Here is a 12724-nt window from a genome sequence, read left to right as displayed (position 1 = left end):
ATTTAAATGCTATGAAAGAACTAAAAGGGAAATCCAGCCTAAAACATGTTTTGGACATGACTAAGCGCTTGTAAGTTGATTAATGCCCTTAGCACCGGCTCCAAGTTTCACCAAGGCCAGATAAGGAGCGTATGGCACACATCTAAGGCTACAACTGGAAGAACGATATAAAAGACAGGTTTCTTCCTGTCAGTTCGTCCAATGCTAGAGAATTGAGCTAGACGGTTAAGGTGGGATGCATTTGACGAGATTTTCCTCTAGAAATTGGTGTAAACGGCTTAGGCTATAGTACGATTCGTTGCAATGCACAAAGAGGTACACCTAGGTGGCGATTGGCAGTGACTCTGGCGTTGGAATGACTTTCCTTGTACTGAAATGTGGTGGATCAGGTCTAATCTTCTAATTCACTCCAAGAATGATGGCAAAGACAACAATAAGAGGAATAAGGCCCAGACGAAATGGGAGAGAAAGAATTAAAAAGGAAATTAAGTTCAGATGATGGTTTAAAGATGAATAATCACTAGTAGTTGAATAATGCCCTTAACTCCAGTCACAAGCATCACCAAATCTAGATTAGGGCCGTATGGCACATCTTGGGCTTGAGGGAAACCAATGGTATGGCATATGTGGGCTACAATTGGAAGAATGAAAGAAAAGACGGGTTTCTTCGTTTGAATTCGTCCTGTCCTGGAACTGAGTTACAACAGTTAAGGCGGGATGTATTTGATGATATTTCCCTTGAGGACATGGCGTAAACAGCATAGGCTAGAGTCCGATTAGTTGCAGTGCACATAGAGGTGCGCCTAGGTGGCGATCGACGGTGACTTTGGCATTGGAGTGACTTTCCCTATATTGAAATGTGGTGGATCAAGTGTAATCTTCTATTCCGCTCTAAGAATGATAGGAAACAACAATAAAAAAGTATTAACATCCATATAAAAACGGTGAGAAAGAATTAAAAAGGAAATTAATCTTGAAACATGGTTTAGAGATGACTAATCACTGGTAAGTTGATTAGTGACCTTAACTCCGGTTACAAGCTTAACCAAGGCAAGATAAGGGGAGTATGGCGCGTCTTCGGCTTGAGGGAAACCGATGGTATGGCATCTGTGCGTTACAATTGGATGAATGAAGGAAAAGAAGGGTTTGTTTGAGTCAATTCGTCCAATGCCAGAACTGAGTTTCGACGGCTAAGGTGTGATGCATTTACTGAGATCTCCCTTGAGAAAATGCTGTAAACGGCAAAGGGTACAGTCCGATTAGTTGGAATGCACAAGGAGGTGCACCTAGGTGGCTTTTGGCGGTGACTTGGGCGTTGGAACGACTCTGCTCGTGTTGAAATGTGGTTTATCAAGTCTAATCTTCTATTTCACTCTAAGAATGGTGGGAAACAACAATAAAAGTATTAATGTCCATATTAAAATGGTATGAAAGAACTAAAAGGGAAATCCAGCCTAAAACATGTTTTGGACATGAGTAATCGCTTGTAAGTTGATTAATGCCCTTAGCACCGGTTCCAAGTTTCGCCAAGGCCAGATAAGGAGCGTATGGCACACATCTAAGGCTACAACTGGAAGAACGATATAAAAGACAGGTTTCTTCCTGTCAGTTCGTCCAATGCTAGAGAATTGAGCTAGACGGTTAAGGTGGGATGCATTTGACGAGATTTCCCTCTAGAAATTGGTGTAAACGGCATAGGCTATAGTACGATTCGTTGCAATGCACAAAGAGGTACACCTAGGTGGCGATTGGCGGTGACTCTGGCGTTGGAATGACTTTCCTTGTACTGAAATGTGGTGGATCAGGTCTAATCTTCTAATTCTCTCCAAGAATGATGGCAAAGACAACAATAAGAGGAATAAGGCCCATACGAAATGGGAGAGAAAGAATTAAAAAAGAAATTAAGTTCAGAGGATGGTTTAAAGATGAATAATCACTAGTAGTTGAATAATGCCCTTAACTCCAGTCACAAGCATCACCAAATCTAGATTAGGGGCGTATGGCACATCTTGGGCTTGAGGGAAACCAATGGTATGGCATATGTGGGCTACAATTGGAAGAATGAAAGAAAAGACGGGTTTCTTCGTTTGAATTCGTCCTGTGCTGGAACTGAGTTACAACAGTGAAGGTGGGATGTATTTGATGATATTTCCCTTGAGGACATGACGTAAACAGCATAGGCTAGAGTCCGATTAGTTGCAGTGCACATAGAGGTGCGCCTAGGTGGCGATCGACGGTGGCTTTTGTATTGGAGTGACTTTCCTTATATTGAAATGTGGTGGATAAAGTGTAATCTTCTATTCCGCTCTAAGAATGATGGGAAACAACTATAAAAAAGTATTAACATCCATATAAAAACAGTGTGAAAGAATTAAAAAGGAAATTAATCTTGAAACATGGTTTAGAGATGACTAATCACTTGTAAGTTGATTAATGACCTTAACTCCGGTTACAAGCTTAACCAAGGCAAGATAAGGGGAGTATGGCGCGTCTTGGGCTTGAGGGAAACTGATGGTATGGCATCTGTGGGTTCGAATTGGATGAATGAAGGAAAAGAAAGGTTTCTTTGAGTCAATTCGACCAATACCAGAACTGAGTTTCGACAGCTAAGGTGTGATGCATTTACTGAGATTTCCCTTGAGAAAATGGTGTAAACGGCATAGGGTACAGTCGGATTAGTTGCAATGCACAAGGAGGTGCACCTAGGTGGCGTTTGGCGGTGACTTGGGCGTTGGAACGACTCTCCTCGTGTTGAAATGTGGTTTATCAAGTCTAATCTTCTATTTCACTCTAAGAATGGTGGGAAACAACAATAAAAGTATTAATGTCCATATTAAGATGGTATGAAAGAACTAAAAGGGAAATCCAGCCTAAAACATGTTTTGGATATGAGTAATCGCTTGTAAGTTGATTAATGCCCTTAGCACCGGTTCCAAGTTTCACCAAGGCCAAATAAGGAGCGTATGGCACACATCTAAGGCTACAACAGGAAGAACGATATAAAAGACAGGTTTCTTCCTGTCAGTTCGTCCAATGCTTAGAATTGAGCTAGACGGTTAAGGTGGGATGCATTTGACGAGATTTTCCTCTAGAAATTGGTGTAAACGGCTTAGGCTATAGTACGATTCGTTGCAATGCACAAAGAGGTACACCTAGGTGGCGATTGGCGGTGACTCTGGCGTTGGAATGACTTTCCTTGTACTGAAATGTGGTCGATCAGGTCTAATCTTCTAATTCACTCCAAGAATGATGGGAAAGACAACAATAAGAGGAATAAGGCCCAGACGAAATGGGAGAGAAAGAATTAAAAAGGAAATTAAGTTCAGATGATGGTTTAAAGATGAATAATCACTAGTAGTTGAATAATGCCCTTAACTCCAGTCACAAGCATCACCAAATCTAGATTAGGGGCGTATGGCACATCTTGGGCTTGAGGGAAACCAATGGTGTGGCATATGTGGACTACAATTGGAAGAATGAAAGAAAAGACGGATTTCTTCGTTTGAATTCGTCCTGTGCTGGAACTGAGTTACAACAGTTAAGGTGGGATGTATTTGATGATATTTCCCTTGAGGACATGGCGTAAACAGCATAGGCTAGAGTCCGATTAGTTGCAGTGCACATAGAGGTGCGCCTAGCTGGCGATCGACGGTGACTTTGGCATTGGAGTGACTTTCCTTATATTGAAATATGGTGGATCAAGTGTAATCTTCTATTCCGCTCTAAGAATGATGGGAAACAACAATAAAAAAGTATTAACATCCATATAAAAACGGTGAGAAAGAATTAAAAAGGAAATTAATCTTGAAACATGGTTTAGAGATGACTCATCACTGGTAAGTTGATTAATGACCTTAACTCCGGTTACAAGCTTAACCAAGGCAAGATATGGGGAGTATGGCGCGTCTTGGGCTTGAGGGAAACCGATGGTATGGCATTTGTGCGTTACAATTGGATGAATGAAGGAAAAGATGGGTTCGTTTGAGTCAATTCGTCCAATGCCAGAACTGAGTTTCGACGGCTAAGGTGTGATGCATTTACTGAGATCTCCCTTGAGAAAATGCTGTAAACGGCATAGGGTACAGTCCGATTAGTTGGAATGCACAAGGAGGTGCACCAAGGTGGCGTTTGGCGGTGACTTGGGCGTTGGAACGACTCTGCTCGTGTTGAAATGTGGTTTATCAAGTCTAATCTTCTATTTCACTCTAGGAATGGTGGGAAACAATAATAAAAGTATTAATGTCCATATTAAAATGGTATGAAAGAACTAAAAGGGAAATCCAGCCTAAAACATGTTTTGGACATGAGTAATCGCTTGTAAGTTGATTAATGCCCTTAGCACCGGTTCCAAGTTTCGCCAAGGCCAGATAAGGAGCGTATGGCACACATCTAAGGCTACAACTGGAAGAACGATATAAAAGACAGGTTTCTTCCTGTCAGTTCGTCCAATGCTAGAGAATTGAGCTAGACGGTTAAGGTGGGATGCATTTGACGAGATTTTCCTCTAGAAATTGGTGTAAACGGCTTAGGCTATAGTACGATTCGTTGCAATGCACAAAGAGGTACACCTAGGTGGCGATTGGCGGTGACTCTGGCGTTGGAATGACTTTCCTTGTACTGAAATGTGGTGGATCAGGTCTAATCTTCTAATTCACTCCAAGAATGATGGCAAAGACAACAATAAGAGGAATAAGGCCCATACGAAATGGGAGAGAAAGAATTAAAAAGGAAATTAAGTTCAGAGGATGGTTTAAAGATGAATAATCACTAGTAGTTGAATAATGCCCTTAACTCCAGTCACAAGCATCACCAAATCTAGATTAGGGGCGTATGGCACATCTTGGGCTTGAGGGAAACCAATGGTATGGCATATGTGGACTACAATTGGAAGAATGAAAGAAAAGACGGGTTTCTTCGTTTGAATTCGTCCTGTGCTGGAACTGAGTTACAACAGTTAAGGTGGGATGTATTTGATGATATTTCCCTTGAGGACATGGCGTAAACAGCATAGGCTAGAGTCCGATTAGTTGCAGTGCACATAGAGGTGCGCCTAGGTGGCGATCGACGGTGACTTTGGCATTGGAGTGACTTTCCGTATATTGAAATGTGGTGGATCAAGTGGAATCTTCTATTCCGCTCTAAGAATGATGGGAAACAACTATAAAAAAGTATTAAGATCCATATAAAAACAGTGAGAAAGAATTAAAAAGGAAATTAATCTTGAAACATGGTTTAGAGATGACTAATCACTTGTAAGTTGATTAATGACCTTAACTCCGGTTACAAGCTTAACCAAGGCAAGATAAGGGGAGTATGGCGCGTCTTGGGCTTGAGGGAAACCGATGGTATGGCATCTGTGGGTTACAATTGGATGAATGAAGGAAAAGAAAGGTTTCCTTGAGTCAATTCGTCCAATGCCAGAACTGAGTTTCGACAGCTAAGGTGTGATTCATTTACTGAGATTTCCCTTGAGCAAATGGTGTAAACGGCATAGGGTACAGTCGGATTAGTTGCAATGCACAAGGAGGTGCACCTAGGTGGCGTTTGGTGGTGACTTGGGCGTTGGAACGACTCTGCTCGTGTTGAAAAGTGGTTTATCAATTCTAATCTTCTATTTCACTCTTAAGAATGGTGGGAAACAACAATAAGAGTATTAATGTCAATATTAAAATGGTATGAAAGAACTAAAAGGGAAATCCAGCCTAAAACATGTTTTGGCCATTAGTAATCGCTTGTAAGTTGATTAATGCCCTTAGCACCGGTTCCAAGTTTCACCAAGGCCAAATAAGGAGCGTATGGCACACATCTAAGGCTACAACTGGAAGAACGATATAAAAGACAGGTTTCTTCCTGTTAGTTCGTCCAATGCTAGAGAATTGAGCTAGACGGTTAAGGTGGGATGCATTTGACGAGATTTCCCTCTAGAAATTGGTGTAAACGGCATAGGCTATAGTACGATTCGTTGCAATGCACAAAGAGGTACACCTAGGTGGCGATTGGTGGTGACTCTGGCGTTGGAATGACTTTCCTTGTACTGAAATGTGGTGGATCAGGTCTAATCTTCTAATTCACTCCAAGAATGATGGCAAAGACAACAATAAGAGGAATAAGGCCCAGACGAAATGGGAGAGAAAGAATTAAAAAGGAAATTAAGTTCAGATGATGGTTTAAAGATGAATAATCACTAGTAGTTGAATAATGCCCTTAACTCCAGTCACAAGCATCACCAAATCTAGATTAGGGGCGTATGGCACATCTTGGGCTTGAGGGAAACCAATGGTATGGCATATGTGGGCTACAATTGGAAGAATGAAAGAAAAGACGGGTTTCTTCGTTTGAATTCGTCCTGTGCTGGAACTGAGTTACAACAGTTAAGGTGGGATGTATTTGATGATATTTCCCTTGAGGACATGGCGTAAACAGCATAGGCTAGAGTCCAATTAGTTGCAGTGCACATAGAGGTGCGCCTAGGTGGCGCTCGACGGTGACTTTGGCATTGGAGTGACTTTCCTTATATTGAAATGTGGTGGATCAAGTGTAATCTTCTATTCCGCTCTAAGAATGATGGGAAACAACAATAAAAAAGTATTAACATCCATATAAAAACGGTGAGAAAGAATTAAAAAGGAAATTAATCTTGAAACATGGTTTAGAGATGACTAATCACTGGTAAGTTGATTAATGACCTTAACTGCGGTTACAAGCTTAACCAAGGGAAGATAAGCGTAGTATGGCGCGTCTTGGGCTTGAGGGAAACCGATGGTACGGCATCTGTGGGTTACAATTGGTTGAATGAAGGAAAAGAAGGGTTTGTTTGAGTCAATTCGTCCAATGCCAGAACTGAGTTTCGACGGCTAAGGTGTGATGCATTTACTGAGATCTCCCTTGAGAAAATGCTGTAAACGGCATAGGGTACAGTCCGATTAGTTGGAATGCACAAGGAGGTGCACCTAGGTGGCGTTTGGTGGTGACTTGGGCGTTGGAACGACTCTGCTCGTGTTGAAAAGTGGTTTATCAAGTCTAATCTTCTATTTCACTCTAAGAATGGTGGGAAACAACAATAAGAGTATTAATGTCCACATTTAAATGCTATGAAAGAACTAAAAGGGAAATCCAGCCTAAAACATGTTTTGGACATGACTAAGCGCTTGTAAGTTGATTAATGCCCTTAGCACCGGCTCCAAGTTTCACCAAGGCCAGATAAGGAGCGTATGGCACACATCTAAGGCTACAACTGGAAGAACGATATAAAAGACAGGTTTCTTCCTGTCAGTTCGTCCAATGCTAGAGAATTGAGCTAGACGGTTAAGGTGGGATGCATTTGACGAGATTTTCCTCTAGAAATTGGTGTAAACGGCTTAGGCTATAGTACGATTCGTTGCAATGCACAAAGAGGTACACCTAGGTGGCGATTGGCGGTGACTCTGGCGTTGGAATGACTTTCCTTGTACTGAAATGTGGTCGATCAGGTCTAATCTTCTAATTCACTCCAAGAATGATGGGAAAGACAACAATAAGAGGAATAAGGCCCAGACGAAATGGGAGAGAAAGAATTAAAAAGGAAATTAAGTTCAGATGATGGTTTAAAGATGAATAATCACTAGTAGTTGAATAATGCCCTTAACTCCAGTCACAAGCATCACCAAATCTAGATTAGGGGCGTATGGCACATCTTGGGCTTGAGGGAAACCAATGGTGTGGCATATGTGGACTACAATTGGAAGAATGAAAGAAAAGACGGATTTCTTCGTTTGAATTCGTCCTGTGCTGGAACTGAGTTACAACAGTTAAGGTGGGATGTATTTGATGATATTTCCCTTGAGGACATGGCGTAAACAGCATAGGCTAGAGTCCGATTAGTTGCAGTGCACATAGAGGTGCGCCTAGCTGGCGATCGACGGTGACTTTGGCATTGGAGTGACTTTCCTTATATTGAAATATGGTGGATCAAGTGTAATCTTCTATTCCGCTCTAAGAATGATGGGAAACAACAATAAAAAAGTATTAACATCCATATAAAAACGGTGAGAAAGAATTAAAAAGGAAATTAATCTTGAAACATGGTTTAGAGATGACTCATCACTGGTAAGTTGATTAATGACCTTAACTCCGGTTACAAGCTTAACCAAGGCAAGATATGGGGAGTATGGCGCGTCTTGGGCTTGAGGGAAACCGATGGTATGGCATCTGTGCGTTACAATTGGATGAATGAAGGAAAAGATGGGTTCGTTTGAGTCAATTCGTCCAATGCCAGAACTGAGTTTCGACGGCTAAGGTGTGATGCATTTACTGAGATCTCCCTTGAGAAAATGCTGTAAACGGCATAGGGTACAGTCCGATTAGTTGGAATGCACAAGGAGGTGCACCAAGGTGGCGTTTGGCGGTGACTTGGGCGTTGGAACGACTCTGCTCGTGTTGAAATGTGGTTTATCAAGTCTAATCTTCTATTTCACTCTAGGAATGGTGGGAAACAATAATAAAAGTATTAATGTCCATATTAAAATGGTATGAAAGAACTAAAAGGGAAATCCAGCCTAAAACATGTTTTGGACATGAGTAATCGCTTGTAAGTTGATTAATGCCCTTAGCACCGGTTCCAAGTTTCACCAAGGCCAGATAAGGAGCGTATGGCACACATCTAAGGCTACAACTGGAAGAACGATATAAAAGACAGGTTTCTTCCTGTCAGTTCGTCCAATGCTAGAGAATTGAGCTAGACGGTTAAGGTGGGATGCATTTGACGAGATTTTCCTCTAGAAATTGGTGTAAACGGCTTAGGCTATAGTACGATTCGTTGCAATGCACAAAGAGGTACACCTAGGTGGCGATTGGCGGTGACTCTGGCGTTGGAATGACTTTCCTTGTACTGAAATGTGGTGGATCAGGTCTAATCTTCTAATTCACTCCAAGAATGATGGCAAAGACAACAATAAGAGGAATAAGGCCCATACGAAATGGGAGAGAAAGAATTAAAAAGGAAATTAAGTTCAGAGGATGGTTTAAAGATGAATAATCACTAGTAGTTGAATAATGCCCTTAACTCCAGTCACAAGCATCACCAAATCTAGATTAGGGGCGTATGGCACATCTTGGGCTTGAGGGAAACCAATGGTATGGCATATGTGGACTACAATTGGAAGAATGAAAGAAAAGACGGGTTTCTTCGTTTGAATTCGTCCTGTGCTGGAACTGAGTTACAACAGTTAAGGTGGGATGTATTTGATGATATTTCCCTTGAGGACATGGCGTAAACAGCATAGGCTAGAGTCCGATTAGTTGCAGTGCACATAGAGGTGCGCCTAGGTGGCGATCGACGGTGACTTTGGCATTGGAGTGACTTTCCGTATATTGAAATGTGGTGGATCAAGTGGAATCTTCTATTCCGCTCTAAGAATGATGGGAAACAACTATAAAAAAGTATTAAGATCCATATAAAAACAGTGAGAAAGAATTAAAAAGGAAATTAATCTTGAAACATGGTTTAGAGATGACTAATCACTTGTAAGTTGATTAATGACCTTAACTCCGGTTACAAGCTTAACCAAGGCAAGATAAGGGGAGTATGGCGCGTCTTGGGCTTGAGGGAAACCGATGGTATGGCATCTGTGGGTTACAATTGGATGAATGAAGGAAAAGAAAGGTTTCCTTGAGTCAATTCGTCCAATGCCAGAACTGAGTTTCGACAGCTAAGGTGTGATTCATTTACTGAGATTTCCCTTGAGCAAATGGTGTAAACGGCATAGGGTACAGTCGGATTAGTTGCAATGCACAAGGAGGTGCACCTAGGTGGCGTTTGGTGGTGACTTGGGCGTTGGAACGACTCTGCTCGTGTTGAAAAGTGGTTTATCAATTCTAATCTTCTATTTCACTCTTAAGAATGGTGGGAAACAACAATAAGAGTATTAATGTCAATATTAAAATGGTATGAAAGAACTAAAAGGGAAATCCAGCCTAAAACATGTTTTGGCCATTAGTAATCGCTTGTAAGTTGATTAATGCCCTTAGCACCGGTTCCAAGTTTCACCAAGGCCAAATAAGGAGCGTATGGCACACATCTAAGGCTACAACTGGAAGAACGATATAAAAGACAGGTTTCTTCCTGTTAGTTCGTCCAATGCTAGAGAATTGAGCTAGACGGTTAAGGTGGGATGCATTTGACGAGATTTCCCTCTAGAAATTGGTGTAAACGGCATAGGCTATAGTACGATTCGTTGCAATGCACAAAGAGGTACACCTAGGTGGCGATTGGTGGTGACTCTGGCGTTGGAATGACTTTCCTTGTACTGAAATGTGGTGGATCAGGTCTAATCTTCTAATTCACTCCAAGAATGATGGCAAAGACAACAATAAGAGGAATAAGGCCCAGACGAAATGGGAGAGAAAGAATTAAAAAGGAAATTAAGTTCAGATGATGGTTTAAAGATGAATAATCACTAGTAGTTGAATAATGCCCTTAACTCCAGTCACAAGCATCACCAAATCTAGATTAGGGGCGTATGGCACATCTTGGGCTTGAGGGAAACCAATGGTATGGCATATGTGGGCTACAATTGGAAGAATGAAAGAAAAGACGGGTTTCTTCGTTTGAATTCGTCCTGTGCTGGAACTGAGTTACAACAGTTAAGGTGGGATGTATTTGATGATATTTCCCTTGAGGACATGGCGTAAACAGCATAGGCTAGAGTCCAATTAGTTGCAGTGCACATAGAGGTGCGCCTAGGTGGCGCTCGACGGTGACTTTGGCATTGGAGTGACTTTCCTTATATTGAAATGTGGTGGATCAAGTGTAATCTTCTATTCCGCTCTAAGAATGATGGGAAACAACAATAAAAAAGTATTAACATCCATATAAAAACGGTGAGAAAGAATTAAAAAGGAAATTAATCTTGAAACATGGTTTAGAGATGACTAATCACTGGTAAGTTGATTAATGACCTTAACTGCGGTTACAAGCTTAACCAAGGGAAGGTAAGCGTAGTATGGCGCGTCTTGGGCTTGAGGGAAACCGATGGTACGGCATCTGTGGGTTACAATTGGTTGAATGAAGGAAAAGAAGGGTTTGTTTGAGTCAATTCGTCCAATGCCAGAACTGAGTTTCGACGGCTAAGGTGTGATGCATTTACTGAGATCTCCCTTGAGAAAATGCTGTAAACGGCATAGGGTACAGTCCGATTAGTTGGAATGCACAAGGAGGTGCACCTAGGTGGCGTTTGGTGGTGACTTGGGCGTTGGAACGACTCTGCTCGTGTTGAAAAGTGGTTTATCAAGTCTAATCTTCTATTTCACTCTAAGAATGGTGGGAAACAACAATAAGAGTATTAATGTCCACATTTAAATGCTATGAAAGAACTAAAAGGGAAATCCAGCCTAAAACATGTTTTGGACATGACTAAGCGCTTGTAAGTTGATTAATGCCCTTAGCACCGGCTCCAAGTTTCACCAAGGCCAGATAAGGAGCGTATGGCACACATCTAAGGCTACAACTGGAAGAACGATATAAAAGACAGGTTTCTTCCTGTCAGTTCGTCCAATGCTAGAGAATTGAGCTAGACGGTTAAGGTGGGATGCATTTGACGAGATTTTCCTCTAGAAATTGGTGTAAACGGCTTAGGCTATAGTACGATTCGTTGCAATGCACAAAGAGGTACACCTAGGTGGCGATTGGCAGTGACTCTGGCGTTGGAATGACTTTCCTTGTACTGAAATGTGGTGGATCAGGTCTAATCTTCTAATTCACTCCAAGAATGATGGCAAAGACAACAATAAGAGGAATAAGGCCCAGACGAAATGGGAGAGAAAGAATTAAAAAGGAAATTAAGTTCAGATGATGGTTTAAAGATGAATAATCACTAGTAGTTGAATAATGCCCTTAACTCCAGTCACAAGCATCACCAAATCTAGATTAGGGCCGTATGGCACATCTTGGGCTTGAGGGAAACCAATGGTATGGCATATGTGGGCTACAATTGGAAGAATGAAAGAAAAGACGGGTTTCTTCGTTTGAATTCGTCCTGTCCTGGAACTGAGTTACAACAGTTAAGGCGGGATGTATTTGATGATATTTCCCTTGAGGACATGGCGTAAACAGCATAGGCTAGAGTCCGATTAGTTGCAGTGCACATAGAGGTGCGCCTAGGTGGCGATCGACGGTGACTTTGGCATTGGAGTGACTTTCCCTATATTGAAATGTGGTGGATCAAGTGTAATCTTCTATTCCGCTCTAAGAATGATAGGAAACAACAATAAAAAAGTATTAACATCCATATAAAAACGGTGAGAAAGAATTAAAAAGGAAATTAATCTTGAAACATGGTTTAGAGATGACTAATCACTGGTAAGTTGATTAGTGACCTTAACTCCGGTTACAAGCTTAACCAAGGCAAGATAAGGGGAGTATGGCGCGTCTTCGGCTTGAGGGAAACCGATGGTATGGCATCTGTGCGTTACAATTGGATGAATGAAGGAAAAGAAGGGTTTGTTTGAGTCAATTCGTCCAATGCCAGAACTGAGTTTCGACGGCTAAGTTGTGATGCATTTACTGAGATCTCCCTTGAGAAAATGCTGTAAACGGCAAAGGGTACAGTCCGATTAGTTGGAATGCACAAGGAGGTGCACCTAGGTGGCGTTTGGCGGTGACTTGGGCGTTGGAACGACTCTGCTCGTGTTGAAATGTGGTTTATCAAGTCTAATCTTCTATTTCACTCTAAGAATGGTGGGAAACAAC

The sequence above is a fragment of the Carya illinoinensis genome, chromosome 16 (assembly GCF_018687715.1).
Source record: "Carya illinoinensis cultivar Pawnee chromosome 16, C.illinoinensisPawnee_v1, whole genome shotgun sequence".
Lineage (NCBI taxonomy): Eukaryota > Viridiplantae > Streptophyta > Magnoliopsida > Fagales > Juglandaceae > Carya > Carya illinoinensis.
The sequence above is the reverse complement of the archived record's forward strand: the minus strand, read 5'-3'. Positions refer to the sequence as shown.